The sequence below is a fragment of the Coccinella septempunctata genome, chromosome 3 (assembly GCF_907165205.1).
Source record: "Coccinella septempunctata chromosome 3, icCocSept1.1, whole genome shotgun sequence".
NCBI lineage: Eukaryota > Metazoa > Arthropoda > Insecta > Coleoptera > Coccinellidae > Coccinella > Coccinella septempunctata.
Genome location: NC_058191.1, coordinates 3,508,540 through 3,526,013, shown reverse-complemented (window position 1 = coordinate 3,526,013; position 17,474 = coordinate 3,508,540). Strand labels below are relative to the sequence as shown.

The following is a 17,474-nucleotide window of genomic DNA, read 5'->3' as shown; positions in this document are numbered from 1 at the left end:
CCATCTGAGCCGTGACAATTTCGTTGAGGAATTCGCAATAAATCCAGAAATAAAATCAGCGCAACGGAATACGCCGTGAATCAGTCCGAACCTCAACTTTATTCGAATTACAAGGACCACACTTGGATTCCATTTGCATTCAAATTCGAGTTCGATAAAAACCTATTGTTATAGCCGTTCTGCTGCTTCTATCGTGGAGCCAGAAGTAATTGACGCGAAAAAACCTCTTCAATATCTTTTTGTTTCATCGATTAATCCTTTTCAATAAGGAATATTTGAATTCTAACAGGGGAAAAAGGATTTAAGCACACCGCAAAAATCTCAAAATTATTTTTTGACTTTTCAGCCACTTAAAAATATCATCTGGAATGCTTTGTGGGTGGCGTCTGTGTTTTTTCTTGAAATATATCGGTGGTCGCTTGAATTTTGCTAAGGATTCGTGATTCCACTGTCAGTTAATAGTTTTTGCGATAGCATATTTGGGTAGACCTCAAAAAAATACTAACACGCTGATGTACTTGACACATTCCACGTTGTAAAGTAGTAAAGTGTAAGACGTTGACTGAGCAATATCTTTTTTTTTTTTGGTGTAGCAGGGGGAAAATCTGCAAGTCAGACGAACCACCCTCTCCTGAGGTAGAACAAGTGTGGGGATTCTCACTCTCCTGAGCTCGAGACCCACTCAAAATCCTCAACTGCTTCTTGAATATTGGTTCCGGGCATTTGCCTATAAACCGTTCATCTCTTTGTCGGTTTTCTTCTCGCACACTATCGTGCTGGTATTTATGTGTTTATCCTCTTTTGGATAACACTCTTTTAATTTATCTTTTGGTCTCCTCCAGTAAATTCGCATTCTCGGATGGTTTTTCGCTGTTTCGAATATTTTCTCTGCTGTTCTGTTCATGAATTCCGTTATGGTTTCCAATTTTAGGTCCCTATAAATTTGTCTATTCCTGACAAACCAAGGTGCATCTATTGCACATCGTAGCAGCTTGTTTTCAGTGGCCTGAATTCTTTTGATGTGGCTCTTTGCCGCGAAACCCCAGGCAACTGATCCATAAGTCAGTTGAGGCCTAGCAACGGCTTTGATTATCTTCAATTTTGTTTTTTCGACATGTGGCTTCTTCTTCCTATTAGAGGGTAGAGTCTATTCATCGCTGCTTTCGTTTTGTCGATTGCTTGTTTGATATGACTTTTCCAAGTAAGTCCTTTGTCAAGCGTTATTCCTAAATATTTGGCTTCATTTTTCCAGTCGATTTCTTCGCCGTCAACTTCTAGATTCGTTGTGGGTCGCAGTCCTCTCTTCTGTAGTAATATTGCTTGGCTCTTTTGTCAATTGAGGTTGATTTTCCACTTTATGCACCAGTCATTTGTTTCGTCAATCGTTTCTATTACTTCTGGGTTGCGGTGTCGTGTTGCTATGCCTGTGTCGTCAGCATATAACGTTAGCATGGTTCTTGGATTCTTCGGAATATCGTGAATGTATATGTTGTACAGAAGTGGCCCAAGTACTGTCCCTCGGGGTACTCCAGCCTCTATATTTCTTGTTACTGAGCAATACCAGCATGAAATTGGCTATTTTATAAAAAGAGAGAAATGATCTTCGGGCCCTTGCCTGTCTGTTTTGTGCTCACATAGAGGTGAGTGCGACCAATCAAAATTCTCGAAAAAGACAACTAGCATGCCCGATGTTCAGTTTTTTTCTGTCACTTTTTTTGACCGTATTTCATGCATAGATAGAACGGGAAGGCACAGTCCATGTCTCTATGTCTATGTATAGTACATAGACATAGAACTAAAAATACCATTTTTATGGTTTTTTAACAGCCTGTATCTTTTGAACCGAGCTGACTCGGAAAAAATGGTGATATAAAAAAGTGTTCCTTTTGACCTACTGTTAAAATATTTGTACGAGTCAAACACTCACCCTGTTGGTATTATACCTAATATCGATGTGTTTATCAAATTCAAAAGGATTATCTATATTTGTTCCTGAAAACCACTGGAATGTGGATGGACATTTTTCGTTTAATTTGTTCTGAGACAAGTACCGTAGTCAATAAATAGAATTTCAAATGAGATTTCATCATTTCCTCACGCTACTTCCAAAGTCATATTATTGGAAAAAATTAACCACCAAATTAACTAGATTCATCTTTCTAATAAGTGACATAAATTATGACAACGGTTAGACTACAAGTCCTTCACGAGACTCTTGCACGAGACTGAAGACGGGATTGGGAAAGTGACTTTATATCCTATGAGAATTTATGAATGTCTCATCTCCTTGTTGCTTGGGCATTACTAAAAAACAGCTCCTCTAAGACAAGCCTCTACAAAGGGAAGAAAGAAAAGTAGAAACAAGTTACAATAGACACATAAGGAAAGTAAGGCATTGAGGATGAATAAGAAGCAAAACGCCAAAAGAAACAAAAATTATTGGCAAGTGAAGGCGAGGGCAATATTTCAAAAGAGTATTGTAAGCAATCTCACTAATGAAAATATCGTGTCTTAGTATATTTCCAGTTCAGTAATCCTATTCCGAATGTTAGGCTTCATGGTATTATCTCACCCACAAACGTATTGTCCCCACTGACTTAGTCATCTACAGGGTGTGGATCATGTCGCCCAAATACATGGGACATTTGATACAACTCCTTCCCTCTCTTCTTCTTCAGCTAATAATAAAATTCGAAGGCTTTTTGAAATGTTCTCTATCCGCAATTGAATACCAAATATAATGATTTTTTCCAATATAAATTTTCAAGAAAGAATTAGATGTTGAAATTGTAAGGTGTGATCAAGGATCACCAAATGAAGCGCAACTGAGTAGATCAGATAACTCAAGAATCCTTGAAGACTACTGACGAATGCTTGCGGAAAGATCTAAAAGAATAATCCACAATTAGGAAAATTGCCAATACGTCCTCAAACAAATAATCCCATTGTTGCTTTATAATTCTGCCAATTACCCAGCACTTTTAACAAATTGTACCAGTAGGTATAGAAAAGCATAGACTAATGAAAATGCAGCTGAAAAATAATCAAAACAACAGCAACATAGAATCCGCAATCTCCAATTTACAGACGAAATCCCAACTTAATGAAAATAAAATGAAAGGTTTAGCGGCATGCAGACAGGAATTGAATTCTGAAAAAAGTACCACCCAGAGCAGGATTCGAACCTACGCCCCCTGATTACCGGTCAGGTACTCTCCCAACTGAGCTACCCGGGCTGACGTGAGGATCCATCAGCATTGTCTGGCTACCACTATCCTCAGAATTCACATGTTAGTATTATCACTTTCGAACTCCGGCGTTCGGAAGCGATTGGAAATGTTAAAGGTGGAGGGGATACACATTCGCTTTCAATGATCTTCGGGATTCAATTCCTGTCAGAATTCAATTCCTGTCTGCATGCCGCTAAACCTTTCATTTCAGTAGATCCGAATGTTATACATATTGGTAGCCAGTGGTAGCCAGACAATGCTGATGGATCCTCACGTCAGCCCGGGTAGCTCAGTTGGGAGAGTACCTGACCGGTAATCAGGGGGCGTAGGTTCGAATCCTGCTCTGGGTGGTACTTTTTTCAGAATTCAATTCCTGTCTGCATGCCGCTAAACCTTTCATTTCATTATATTTTCAGACACTAAACTATCATCACAATTAATGAAAATATTTCACTACATATTTCAGCGGAAAACGAAATTGTATTTGTTTTGTACATCGATTCGAATGAATCCAAACATTCACAAGGCCGAAGAGAATGAGAGGCAACAGAGTTTGCCGCCGCAAACGAGATTCCCGAGGTATTTAATTATTTGGGTTTCCATGTTTTTTCACATTTAGGTGTGCAAAAAATATATGATCTGACAGCAGCGTAAAAATGTATCTACAATACCATTAATTGGTAACGGAGCATTTTCTGTTCAAGGGGGTATTTTCAAAACATCCCGAGGTTTGAGTTTTATGTGTTTTCAAAATAGGTCTCTCTTTTCAATTTCTAACTTGAAGTTTGTCGCAGCCATAATTTACAACTCCATTGTACCTTTTTTTTTAATATTGGGAAAAAACCGAAAAAATAAATTTTCACCAAATTCATTTCGAAATAACTTTTTAAGTTGAGCATCGATTTTGAACATTTTGTTGTATATTTATAGCCTATTTCATCTAGTTTATCATCTGATGTCGAGTCTGCAGGAATTCCAATTGAATTAGTTGTTATACAGGGTAGAACTGAAAGTTGCAATTTCCTCTGAATTTCTGAACGCCCTGTGGAGGTAATTAGTGATGCAATGATGGGTCTTCAAATGAGATTTTGCAGCCTGACCTTTTCTTAACATTTCCCTGTTCAATTCATGTCAATAGTTTTTTTCTGCAAGGAAGAACTAAGCAATTTATAACATTAAGAACAATAACTACTTTTTGATCAAGGAACACGGTTTTCCTGTTTCGTAGCAACGTTATGATCTTGTCAGTTCACTGGAACTAACACTGCATTTAGTAAGAAATTTTTTTTATTAAGCCGTCAGAAGAAGTTACGCAAGCAGTTTCCCATGTGGTGAGAAGTGTAACAGATTATCACTATGAGATGAACATCCATCGATAAGACTGGCCTCCACGTAGCTCCGATCTAAACCCAATTGAACATGTGTGGGGCATGTTACGGAGTCTTATACGCAACCGTCAAATGGAAACTATTCTAGCTCTCAGAACAGCTCTTCCTGATGAATGGGAAAACGTTCCACAACAGGCAATTGCCAATTGTATTTGAAGCTTCCCCCGCCTCATGGAAGCAATGATAAAAGCACGTGGAGACAGTACTCATTATAAGAATATAAGAATGTGTTCATTTTTCTTAATTTCATCTGTAGCTACTTATATTCTTAATGTGTAATCGTTCATGATATAAATTGCATAGCTTCGTTCAAAAATCATATTTCCTTTCAGAAAAGAGCTATCGACTTGAATTAAACAGGAAAATGTTAAGAGAAGATCAGGCTTCGAAAACACATTTGAAAGCCCATCAGTGCGTTACTTATTTACTCCACAGGATGTTCAGAAATTTCGAAGAAATTGCAACTTGCAGCCTCAAAATCATGTGATAAATTAGATGAGGAAGGCTTCCAATAGACAACAAATTTATCAAAATGGATGCGGAGAAAATTTTGTTTGGCCGGTTTTTTGTCCAAGAGTGTAGTTAATATTTGGAATAAAATAATTTTTCAAGATCTTTTTTTGTCTTTATAGAGGTTGGGATTTCGAAAACGAAACAGGTGGTATGAACTTTTTTCTAAAAACAGCTCGCTTCGTAGAGAACAACTTCTGAGATCAAATTTGGAACCGTATCTTTTCAACCCTAAGTGTTACAATCCCAACCCCTAAATTTTGAAAGGGAAGGATAAGGTTGGGGATAACTCATTTGAAAGGACTTTCTATTCTATTTACCCTTCGATCGACCTTTATGAGAACTGTAATATACTGAGAGTAAGAAATTTATATGTGCACGTCGTTCTGGATTATATAACTAAAGGTCAAAGCCTATATGTAAATCCATTTTACAACACGAGACATGCTTGTCAAAAAAACTTACCGGTGCCCTTAATGCCATCTGATCTATGTCAGAGATTTTTAACTTATTTGGGTGCTAAATTATATAATAACTACCAAGTGGAATAAAGAATCAAAAGAATTCAAAATCATTACCAAAAAGTTTTTACTTCAGAACCAGGAATATTTCAGCGATTTCTTTTGTTTTTTGTTATTAAGATAACACTGTTTTTGCTTGCCCTCTGTGCTCTCTTCGCTCTCATTGTTGCTTCATTTTTTTCTTTCTTTTGCGTTCATGGGTGGAGGTTTTTAGGGAACTTCATATCAGCACACAAGATTAGCGTCTTAGGCTGGGTGAATTCCTTCATTTTACAGAGTGGAAAAAAATTATTATTTTATATGTTTGTTATTAAGTACTTTGTTAGTAGTAATTATAACTGCCTGTAAAAGAAACTATTTGATTTATAATATTTAACTTGTTACTTGTTAATAAAGTTTGATTTTATTCTGAGTTTTGTCATTTAATTCATTTATTCTCATTCAAATTGTAAACAACATTATTCTTCCCCTTTGAGCATGCTGTATAAATCAATGGATTTTTACCCATTTCTCCTGTAATTTTGAGGATTAATCTTCTGTATGAGAATATATTTTTGAATTCTTTTAGACAATTAATAAACCAAATTCACGTTAATTGTTGATGGAAGAAAAAACAGTGAAATTATTATGCATGGTGTATTTTAGTTGACGATTATCAACGAAATCACAAAATAAATTAGCGAAAAATTGATAGATTCGCAGAGCATGTTCAACGAAATGACCAGTAGTGAACAATATTCAAATTTAATATCTTTCAAACGAATGTATCGAAGGACGAGAAATTAAGTGGGCTGAATTCAAAATACCAGCTTCCTCTCATTTGAAATAAGGGTTGGGGTTGTGAAACCAAGGGCTGAAGCAATATGGTCGTGAACTTAATCTTAAATGTCTTCCCTCTTGAATCAAAACTCTTGTGTTTTCAAAAAGTTCATTCTGTCTGTTATCTCATAGTTTTGTTTTCAAAAGCCACCCTGTGTATATTTTAACCTTGTTTGTCTTTTGCTGAACGTGAGATTCTAAGAGGTATTTGAAGGACCTATGGTTCAAGAGATAATTACTGATAGTTACTGATGGATATTCGAATCAATAATTTAGACTAGTTAAGTTAAATACTCAAGTAGTGAAGTAGCAAACTCGATCCTGCTTTTACTATAAAAAAATCTCTCCAGAAACTATTTCCTTCGTGGTGTTCCTAATTAGTGTGAACGCAGTAACGAAGCAGAATTCTTGACAAGTTTTCCATCTAATGAAAATTCCGCCTTGCTATATAAATTTGCGTTCGCTGTAACAGCAACTATGAGTTATTATCCTGTAAATCGTAACGCTTCTTCTGTCCTTTGTTTCGACGCGAAGGAATTCGCAGAATGAGAGAGCCATTTTCGACCCGGCTTACTCGACGAATGTGCCACTCGCGGAGGAGTTCATACAATATGGCTATGTTTTATCCCGAAATGAAACCCTTAAAAGCGAAGGGAGGTTCGGTGGTTAAAGAAGAAACTCGGCGATGTGAGGGAGGTTTACGATGCAATAGTTTCCGGATATTTATTTGGAGTAAGGGATCCGACAATAAGTAAAACAGAATGTATCATTTTCAACCGCATCAGTTCAAGTCGGAAATAAAACGAACGTTCAGAGATGACTATGATCTACAATAAAAATTGAAATTATGATAGTAAATCAGTGATACCCACTCATAAATTTCATAAATGTAAACGACAAAATGGAATAATCCTTATTTGTGTACGAAGGACGAAAAACTGTCTATTACAGTCGAGCCTGCGAATTGATAGTCGAAGCGCAGCCGAGGATAGCAAGCGGACGAGAAAATATAGACAGATTTTGCCGACGTGCATATTACATTTTTTCGTCGACCTCACATACTTTTATGAAAGAAAGAATTTACCCGTTTTATGGCCTCATCTAGGTGTCCGTAATAGCTAGGGAATACTTCTTCTGGCGAAAATGATGTATTTATCATGAAATATCTTTGAAACGTCACATTTTGAAATAACCATTTCAACCGCTTCCCAAAAAAAATTATTTTAAGTACTTAGCAATGAAAAATAAAAAAGGGTATTTGAAATTTAAAGCGTTTCGTTTCTATTGCACAAGTTGGCAGCATCGACTGCAATATGCGCTGTTCATAAAGGACAACAAATATATTATCTTGATGAGATAGACAAAGATGGCTGTCTATGAAGTCTGCGACCTCGTCTGCGACGAACGAGGAAGGTCGTAAAATTTTATGGGAATTTTATGGCCGGTTGCTGTTGAGGCTCGCCAATAAGTACGCGCCTTATGATGGCTGTAAATCAACAGCTGTTTTTTTACAAAAACGCCAGCTCGTAAAATTTTATGGGATATTTATGGCCGGTTGCTGTTGAGGCTCGCCAATGAGTACGCGCCTTATGATGGCTGTAAATCAACAGCTGTTTTTTTACAAAAACGCCATTGTTCCTTTTATTTTCTAGTAGGCGCTGTTGCCAAATCGCCAACTACAAACGAAGCGATTCAAATTTCAAAACCTCATATTTGAAGGATGATTTTGAATAGTTTCCGCGGTGCATTTGAAAAATTCATGAATGAAACTCATAATTATTTAGTTTAAACTTGCATATGCTGTGATAACCCAAATTGAGGTGAATTCTCCATTGCCAATTCCCTGAGCTCTGGTGAAGTGTTAGTGTTATCCATATCGTTATCACTATCCATTCTTCATTATACTGAACACTAACATTCAGACCACATATCTAATTCACTGGTAAAATCTAGCCGATTTCGTGAAGAATTAATTTGACAGAAGGTGGAACTCATCAAAATAAGTCGCTGCGCCAAAAATTGACTATATTAAATATCCAAGATCGCCGAGATACAACCCCTGGAAGTTTGACAAATTTCATTGAATTTTAAGTACGGGACTGTGGAAGGTGACTCCGGCATCGCAAAAACGAAACAAAACATAAACATATGACTGGACAATGAATGGTTCAGTACCAAGTTCATCGGATTAGATCCATCAGGTCACTCTTGAGAGAATCATAATTGTTGTGTATTGAAATTTAGGGTGAAAAAAAATTGTAGAAAATAGAGGCAGTTTCTTGAAAGTGCTTATGTTATTTATGTTGAAAAAGTGCCATGGTATTTCCCCATTTTATCCCATTTTTACGACGATTGTTGGAATGTTCAACAAGAAGATTGTGATGCCCATTGTGAAAAAACTCGTGAATAATTTGGACGAATTTTATTGTTGAGATTTTGAAGTATTATTCTATTTTTTATACTTGTGTCTTAAGCCTCTTCTGTCAGTTGGTATCGAAATGAGCCATATCATAAAATCGTGTAAGTTACTAAAAAATAATGACAACAATTCGGCAATCCTAAGTTTCCATTTTGAATACCACATGGTCTAACTAACGGTCTTGGGTCGTATTAGGATCTATTTCAGTAATCATTTTCAATTTTTTTCTCAACTTTGTCATTTTGAAAGTTTTGTATGGGTGATTTTTGGTGAAACGCTTCGTTTTGACCAATTCCATTTTCTGTTGAAAAAAAAAGCCTCACCTTCGAATACATCCTGTATTGCTTAGTGGCGAAAGCCGGACGAAAAGTAAATCAGTACGAAAAGTACTCGCCTTCGAAAATGGTCGACGTTTCGTTTGGAAATTAGTACGTAAAAAGTTATTTTTTGTTGAGGTCGACGAAAAAGTATTTATCTACATATGGTATTAGGAATACCACAGGAATCATCTAAGTCAGCAATCTACCACAGAAACCGATTGAGTATGTATATGGAGAACCTCGTTTAGAACAATCAAGTTGTAGATCGTCCATTATAAATTTTATGTCAACCTCGTCAACATACAACATATTGTGTTATTGTGTGCGGGTTTTGAAGAAGTAATCTCTTGTATCGCGTCACCATGCAGTGGGCTCACAGAAAGAGTAGGTCAACTCAAACTGTCCTAATCGTGAACGATTGTGGCTCCACAAGGTGGACAAAGACGACAAAGTGATTGGAATTTTCGCGTATATCTGACTGTCAAACACGTTTTCTTCAAGTAGAAATATACAGAGAGATATACTAAAGAGATATCAAATTTAAGAAGGAAGGAGTCCAAGGTAAATGTTCTGTTCTTGAATTACAATCAGCTCATAATCACCATTTTCCACATGAAATCAGGTATCCTTCGCACTACTTGATGAATATGGATGTGGCTCATATAGAAAATTATGAAATTATTCTTACCATTGAACGAAAAAAATTCACTCATAGACGCGTTTCGGGATCCTTTGGCCTCGTCAGTGCGGAATAGAACTTTTTTTTGCGATTCATCTAGCGTCATCCTGAATGGAATAGATTTTAGACTGATATTCTTTCTCTATTTCAATTTTTTAACTGATTTTGTTCCAAAGATTGGGAGTGAAAACCCTAAAAAGTTTCAAAAAATGCAGAATCCTCCCAGATTAATTTTCAATCGATATCTGATATTCCTTCATCAGACTACCTAATGAAAAGAAAAATGGACAGAATGGAGAACTCCAAAATACTGTGGAAAAAAGCATTTTTTGACTTGTATTTTGAATATTTCATTGCTTGAAATTCAAAGAATCGAATAGATATCAAAAAAGTTTGTATAGATGTGCCTATCACGCAGAAACTATACTGCATGCCTTTTCTTGTTGGATATTTATTGATCATCTTGAAAAACAGGTGAGAAATATTGCGTTCTTTCTCTTTATTCCTAGTACTCTCGTGAGTAGTTTATCGTAAGTACACAAAAAAAAATATCAGCAAACATCCCACACAACTTGGTTACATCCCGTTAAGCTGTTGAATTGTGTATGAACGTTTATTGAGATAAACAGGTTGTTAAAACGAAACAGGAAAATCGATAACTGGGAAAGGGCTCGCATTATGTATACACATTCTTTTATGCGAGCCATTAATATATTTCGATTAATTCGTTTATGATCCTAACACGTGAATATTGTTATCGGACAATCAAATATTTATCGTTCCAATTTATGGAGGCAATTAATTATATCGTATGATATTGAGTGCAGATAAAAGCACAAATCAATTTGGAGAATCCACTATATATCCCTATTCTTTTGCTTCACTCGAATATCCTCATCAAATTTCACATAATTCTACTCCTTCTGAAACGAAAATCCATAATTTCTTTATAGCTTTATTGTTATGATTGAACAAATTTCCATCACGCTAGAATCAATTACAGGATTTTGTGAAAAAAAAGTTCCATTGATTATTATTTTTTTATTGATTTCGTCTGATAATGAAAATTTCCCTATTATGAAATAAATTTAAAATTGATCATTGTGAAAAAGACTGATCAGATCTAACATCATTCGGCATTCGGGTTTACTATATGAAATGTTCGTATATAAAATTTAAAAATAAAATTTCATGTTGGTTATAGAACAATAAATGATGAGAGCAATGATAATAATATCAGTAGGTATTAAAGATCTTTTTGACTTAAGCAATAAAAAAAGTCTGTTTCGTACACCCCAATGAGAATACTAGTTGTGAGAACGCAGACAGATAAAAGAAAATAAATGCAAGTAAATGACATTTGTGATTAACAAACACGAAAAACTGGATGGTGAATAGGTTTTTGTGAATAGTGAAATATAATTTCGTATTGTCTAACTGCGCTTTTTAGAATTAATTTTGAGAAAGTGTTTGCCAGCACTATTATTGATTAAGTTGTGAATTTATGGTTCGGTAAATCTCGGGAGAATTATGGAAATTACATCAAGGAATCTTGTGATTGGATCCTGATGAATAGACAAGGTGATTTTTATAGCGTATTGCTAGAATATTCTATGTTTAATGAAAAAAGAAGCACTTTTTCACTCCACTTCTTCATTAAAGTCATATAATTTTATAATACAAGCATGTCTTGAGATAAAGATATGTGTGAAATTATATAAAAAAATTTTTTTTTCTATATTTCGATAACTACTAGGATAAGAAGAATCCTTTTCACGTTTTAAAATTCCTATGACTTTCGACTTTCGGAACTCTGCCGGACAATTGCCAGAATTTAGAATGTTATGATAAAAAGATAACAACCAGGACAAGGCTTTTTTTCCTAAATGTTTGATGAACTCAGGATAAATTCCGTCAAAACCACCAGCTTTCCGAGATTAGCTGCTAATCAAGAATCATCGAAGTACCAGGATGTATTGATATCTAATTAGCCTGGGCCAGTTCCATGCATAAAAAAAATATTGCGTAACCATAGCAACAAACAATAACTCATTAGAAGTGTCAGTGTGTAGTTTGAGGTCAAAAAACTAAACCAGAGCTACTTGATGAATTAAAAGAAAGAAGATGTTCACCGAAATTGTGAAAATCGAAAAATTGGACTGCAATCAAAAGAGTTAAATTTTCCATTGAAGATGATGACCAGTTTCTGTATCAGTCCCCGAAAATATCGATGCAGTTCATGACATGATTTTATCATACCGTCGAATTGGGCTAAAACGGATATCTGAAGCACTGAATTTCTCATTCGAACGCGTATATCATATAGTTCACGTCAATTTGGACATGAAAAAATTTCTGCAACATGGATCCCCAAATGTTTGAATGTTGACCACAAGCGTGCAAGGGTAGAAGCATCGAGTGCGATCTGTGCTCGATTTGAAAACAATGTAGACTTCTTGAACCGAATTGTTACTATGGATGAGACTTGGGTACATTTCTACGATCCAGAAACAAAGCAACAATCAATGGAATGGCGAAACTCTGGTTCTCCAAGACCTAAGAAGTTCGTGTCCAAAAATTTGTTGGAAAAGTTCTTGCTTCAGTTTTTTGGGATTGCCATGGAGTAATCATGATTGATTTTTTGGATAAGGGTAGAACAATAACCGGAGATTACTATTCGACATTACTGACCACTCTACGGAAAGAGTAAAAACGCGGAAAGCTATCCAAAGTTGTTTTGTTTTTGCAGAACAACGCCCCTGCACACAAATCTCATGTTGCCATGCAAAAAATTCGTGATTTATGGTTTGAATTACTAGAACACCCCCCTTATCTACCAGATTTGGCTCCATTCGACTATCATCTTTTTACTCAACTGAAAAAAAGTTTGAAATATCGTAAATTTTCTTCCAACGAGGAGGTAATAAAAGCTGTGGAGGTCTGGTTTGCAGAGCAAGAAGGTTGAAGGTTCGCTGTAATCTGTAATAAATGTATCCAATTAAGAGGAGAATATGTTGACTATTAAAATATTTGACGAGAATTTTTCAATATATCCTCGTAATGTCGAAGTTATAGCTTGGCAAATTTGGGCAATTTTTTGTGTCCCACCTCATTTGCTGCTTAGTTTATTTCATATTTTCTGATTCGATATCACTGAGAAATCACGTCCTGTCAAATCCCTGCTTCTTGCGGTTTTTACTAAGAACCGATATCAGACATAAATTCCGTAGGGAACCTTGTGGACATGTCTACGTCTGGTAGATTTGTGGCTTGTCTCCTCCGCATCAGGATTACAGTCCGAGCATCGTATGCGTCAGCGAAAGATTAAGGCATGCCTCAGTCGCGTGAAGTCCTAAGTCAACATCGTATTGCCACATCCAACGTCTGTCGTAATAGGGCACTAGGCCTCCGAAGCCCTACGGTAAACTGAACGCCCGTCATCGTATTGATTGATTCACGTTACCAGAGATAAGCTTCTGCTGTTCGAAATGCCGCGAGGTTAATCTGAATGGATGTGTATCTCTCGACATGTTTAGGACGGTGGTTCTCCTCAATTGGATGTAATTATCTGCATCGATTATCTGTTTGTTACACTTTATGCCCGGTAATGGAGGTCTCAATTTGTTTAGGATTTACGTAAGGATTGGGGGCATTCGAGAACTCCTTCCAGACATGCCTCTTCACGCTTTTCTCCAATACATTTAATGTAAATTGTATACCGTGCGTCCGCAAACCCCTCAATCAAAATTGTTTCTGTGGGATTGCCGATGCCCAATTCTCACTGTTTGATTTGTTTATGCTCTCTCCTATTCTCGAGTAAGTCAAATTTTAATTTCAAGGTCACCTTCTTCAAAGCCACTGCAAGGTCAATTCCTGAAATTCCTTGTCTAGAGCATATTTATTTTGAGCTTTATAGTGTTTCTATACAGTAACTTAAATCTACACTAGTCAAATCACCATGCTTAAACCAGCATAACAAATTTTAATAAAAATGTAACATATTATGGTATCCTTCCGGTTTTGGCAGAGCGGTTAGTGTTATATAGGCTAAAGGCAGTTATTTGTAGGTATTGCTAATACTGAAATAGCAAGCTCCTTCTCTTAGTGTTTTCATTTTGCCGAACTTTGAAAGCCCTTCATAAACTTTTTAGGGTTTTCACTCCCAATCTCTGAAACAAAATCAATTAAAAATGAAATCAACGATTTGCTCCTGCGTAAATTCTTGCACTAATTTGTCAGGAGCAAATTAACTAGAAAAAATTGTTGCCTGACAATGAACTCAAAATAAATAACGTTGAAATTATAATTCTTTGTAACGTTTCGGAGTCTATATCAGACTCCTTCATCAGACGAAAAAATCTACTTTTTGAAAATTGAAAAAAAAAATTTCTAGAGGTCTAGAAATAAGAAAACGCGAACATAAAAATAATATTAAAAATAGAGAAATTAATCGATCACAAATCGCAGATCACATTTGTTCTAATACGGGAGACCACATGATGGATTTGGACAACACTAAAATTTTAATGACAGAACCAGACCATTTTAAACGAAAAATTAAAGAGTCTGCGTGTATTTTGTTAGATCAGGATAATAATTTGGCAAATTGTTCGGTAGGAGTGGATCATATTTGGATCAATTTACTAAAGAAGGAACTGTCATCCGGTAATTTCAAAATTAAATGAATCAACGTTTCTGTGCAGTCTCTGTTTCTGTATGTTGACAATTAATGTCAGACAAAAAGCGACAATTCAGAAGATTTTCAAAAGTAGATTTTTTCGTCTGATGAAGGAGTCTGATTAGACTCCGAAACGTTACAAAGAATTATAATTTCAACGTTATTTATTTTGAGTTCATTGTCAGGCAACAATTTTTTCTAGTTAATTTGCTCCTGACAAATTAGTGCAAGAATTTACGCAGGAGCAAATCGTTGATTTCATTTTTAATTGATTTTGTTTCAGAGATTGGGAGTGAAAACCCTAAAAAATTTATGAAGAGATGCAAAATCCTCCCAAAATAAATTTCAATCGATATTTGAAAGCCCTATTGCTCCATATCTTCTCAGCAGCATACTACATACTTATTTGATCGGAAATTTTACAGATCTTCGATATTGTTCATTGAAGTCCAAATCCATTGTTTAGAACAAAGATCTATTTCAGTTTTCAGGAAATATTTCGAGCAACCACAATAGTGTTGAATCTTCACTGAAATATCGGTTGTTTTTCATATTGGAAGCCGCTAAAATTTCCTGATTGATTTATCCCACCATAATAAATCTGCTGCCAAGGATAGCAATAGGGCCTTAATCCTTATATGGTGGAAACAGTACAAAGATACTGAAAGTCAAAATTAATATGCAGTTTTGGACATTTTAGCAAATAAGATTTTTTCTGACCATCACTACTATTCGAATTTTTCACCCTACCATACCATACCTCATAGTTCATAGTTCACCTTAATAGTTACTCAGAAAAATGCTCAAATATTTCCAATTAATAAAAACCCATCGAGAAGGTTTAATTTAATTAAATTCAATATTTTCCTAGTTTTTACCCGTATGAGCGAAATAGAGAAAATGTTCGAAATATTTAGTGGTGATGAGAAGAATGACTAAGTACAGGGTAGGCAAAATTCGTTTTCTACTGAGGAGATCTCGAGAAATATAGCAGGTAGAAGAAAACGGATGACACATTTCCGAACTCTTTTTCAGAGAAACAAAAAATGGAGAGAACCGTAGTCTCCTACGATTGATTATTCGTTTTTGAGTTATTAGCAAAAAATGAGATTTTGACGATTTCGAAAGGTTCTCATAACTTTTTGTCTTTGAAGTTACAGATCTGAAACTTGAATCTATTTAGGCACTTTTATAAGTAGAATCCACTGACGAGCTCGAAATATTTTTATCATTAGGCGAATTTTCGTTTTCTTAAATGCAAACTTTTATTGAATTTGTTATTTTTGAATCGGAAAATAATCTATTGTACGTAGATTCTATGTATGAAAGTGCCTAAGAAGGTTCAAGTTTAAGATCTGTAATTTCAAAGACAAAAAAGTTATGAGAACTTTTCGAAATCGTCAAAATATCAACTTTTGCTAATAACTCAAAATCTAGAAATGATAGGCCGGTTCTGCTTTCAGATTTGGATTAGTCAGAAAAAAAGAGCTAGAGAAAGTGCCATCCGTTTTCTTCTAGCTTCGATAGTTCTCGAGATCCCCTCAGTAGACAAACAATTTTGCCAGTTTTATACAGGTTGCAAGACGATTTCCATCGAATGCCAGCTGATTCCAATGTGTTGTTGGATCATTAACAAGAAAGCTAAAAATATTTGTACGAGTGAAAGACTCACCCTGTATAGTTCCGAAATATATGCAGCAAACAACAATAAAAACTTGTGGTTAAAATTTAATTCATTGTTCGACTTCATTCAATCCATCCTTGCCATAGATACTAGTGAAAAAGCACGAAGAACGGACGGATGAATTATGTTATGTAACCTCAAGCCTTGAACTCCGTTCAGTATATTGGGGCGATATGTCTCCCTTAGTAAATAATGACTGTCAGAGTTTCGCGCGTGCAAGAGGCTCTTGATTTTTTTTTATCTTAATTCAATTGATTTACGATTCCGAAGGAAATAATGTCCAGGAAATTGATGGTAAGGAAAAAATTTTTCTCTAGAAGTTTTTTCCTCTGGGAATCCTTTCAAGGAAGCTTGTCTGAGAGTTTGGAGTGCTTATATTTTTCGACTTTGTTACATTGCCTGACTCCTCCAGCCTATCATGATCAATATACAGGGTATGCCATGGTGGGTGGCTTATTACATAAATGTTTACGGAGAAAGGATCATGGGATTGTTCCCAAAATTTGGGTACTAGGGCGCACGCTTTTGATCTATCTGACTAATATATTTTCAATGTGTCTTGTGTCGCTTATCCGCCGATAATTAAATCAACAAATGTTACGATCTAAATCGAACTAACAAACTACCATCGCTCAAAGTATTACCAGAAATTTCATTTCGTCGACAAAAAGTAGATGCTGACCATGGTTTCGGTCTTATTTGACCACGTTAGAGCAAAGAAAATCCTTCGTCAAAGAAATTCTATGAATCGCCGGCTCCTTTTATTCCATGTCAAGAGCGGATTTGATGTATAAGTGAATCGTAGCGATCTCGTCAACGAAACTAGAATGAACTGCCGGCTCCTCCTGACATGGAACAAAAGGAGCCGGCAATTCATTCAGTTGACGAAGGAGTTTGGTTGCTCTGACGAGTTCAAATAAGACCGAAACCATGCTCAGCATCTACTCTCTGTCGACGACATGAAATTTCTGGTGATAGTTTGAGCGACGGTAGTTTGTTAGTCACATTAATGAAGAATGATCACGCCTAAACGGGGAGGCAATGAATACAATAATAAGGATAAATGCAGATGCATACCACCCGCTGATGTGAATATCAACAAGTGTTACGATCTGAATTGAACTAGCCAATTTGCCATCGACAGGGCCCCAAATGGAGTAAACCTCCATCGAAGAGAAGCAGATGCTGACCATGGTTTCGGTCTCATTTGACCTCGTCAGAGCAAC

The 17,474-nt window shown here is 35.9% G+C and overlaps 1 protein-coding gene and 1 non-coding gene across 5 annotated transcripts in view; both read left to right on the top strand.

Moving 5' to 3' along the window:
• Positions 1 to 17,474, top strand: part of LOC123309021 (apoptosis-stimulating of p53 protein 2) — a 334,262-nt gene that overhangs the window by 221,897 nt on the left and 94,891 nt on the right. The window lies entirely within an intron of this gene.
• Trnat-ggu lies at positions 3,509 to 3,580 on the top strand. The gene has a single exon. It is a non-coding gene; the product is annotated as a tRNA-Thr (tRNA).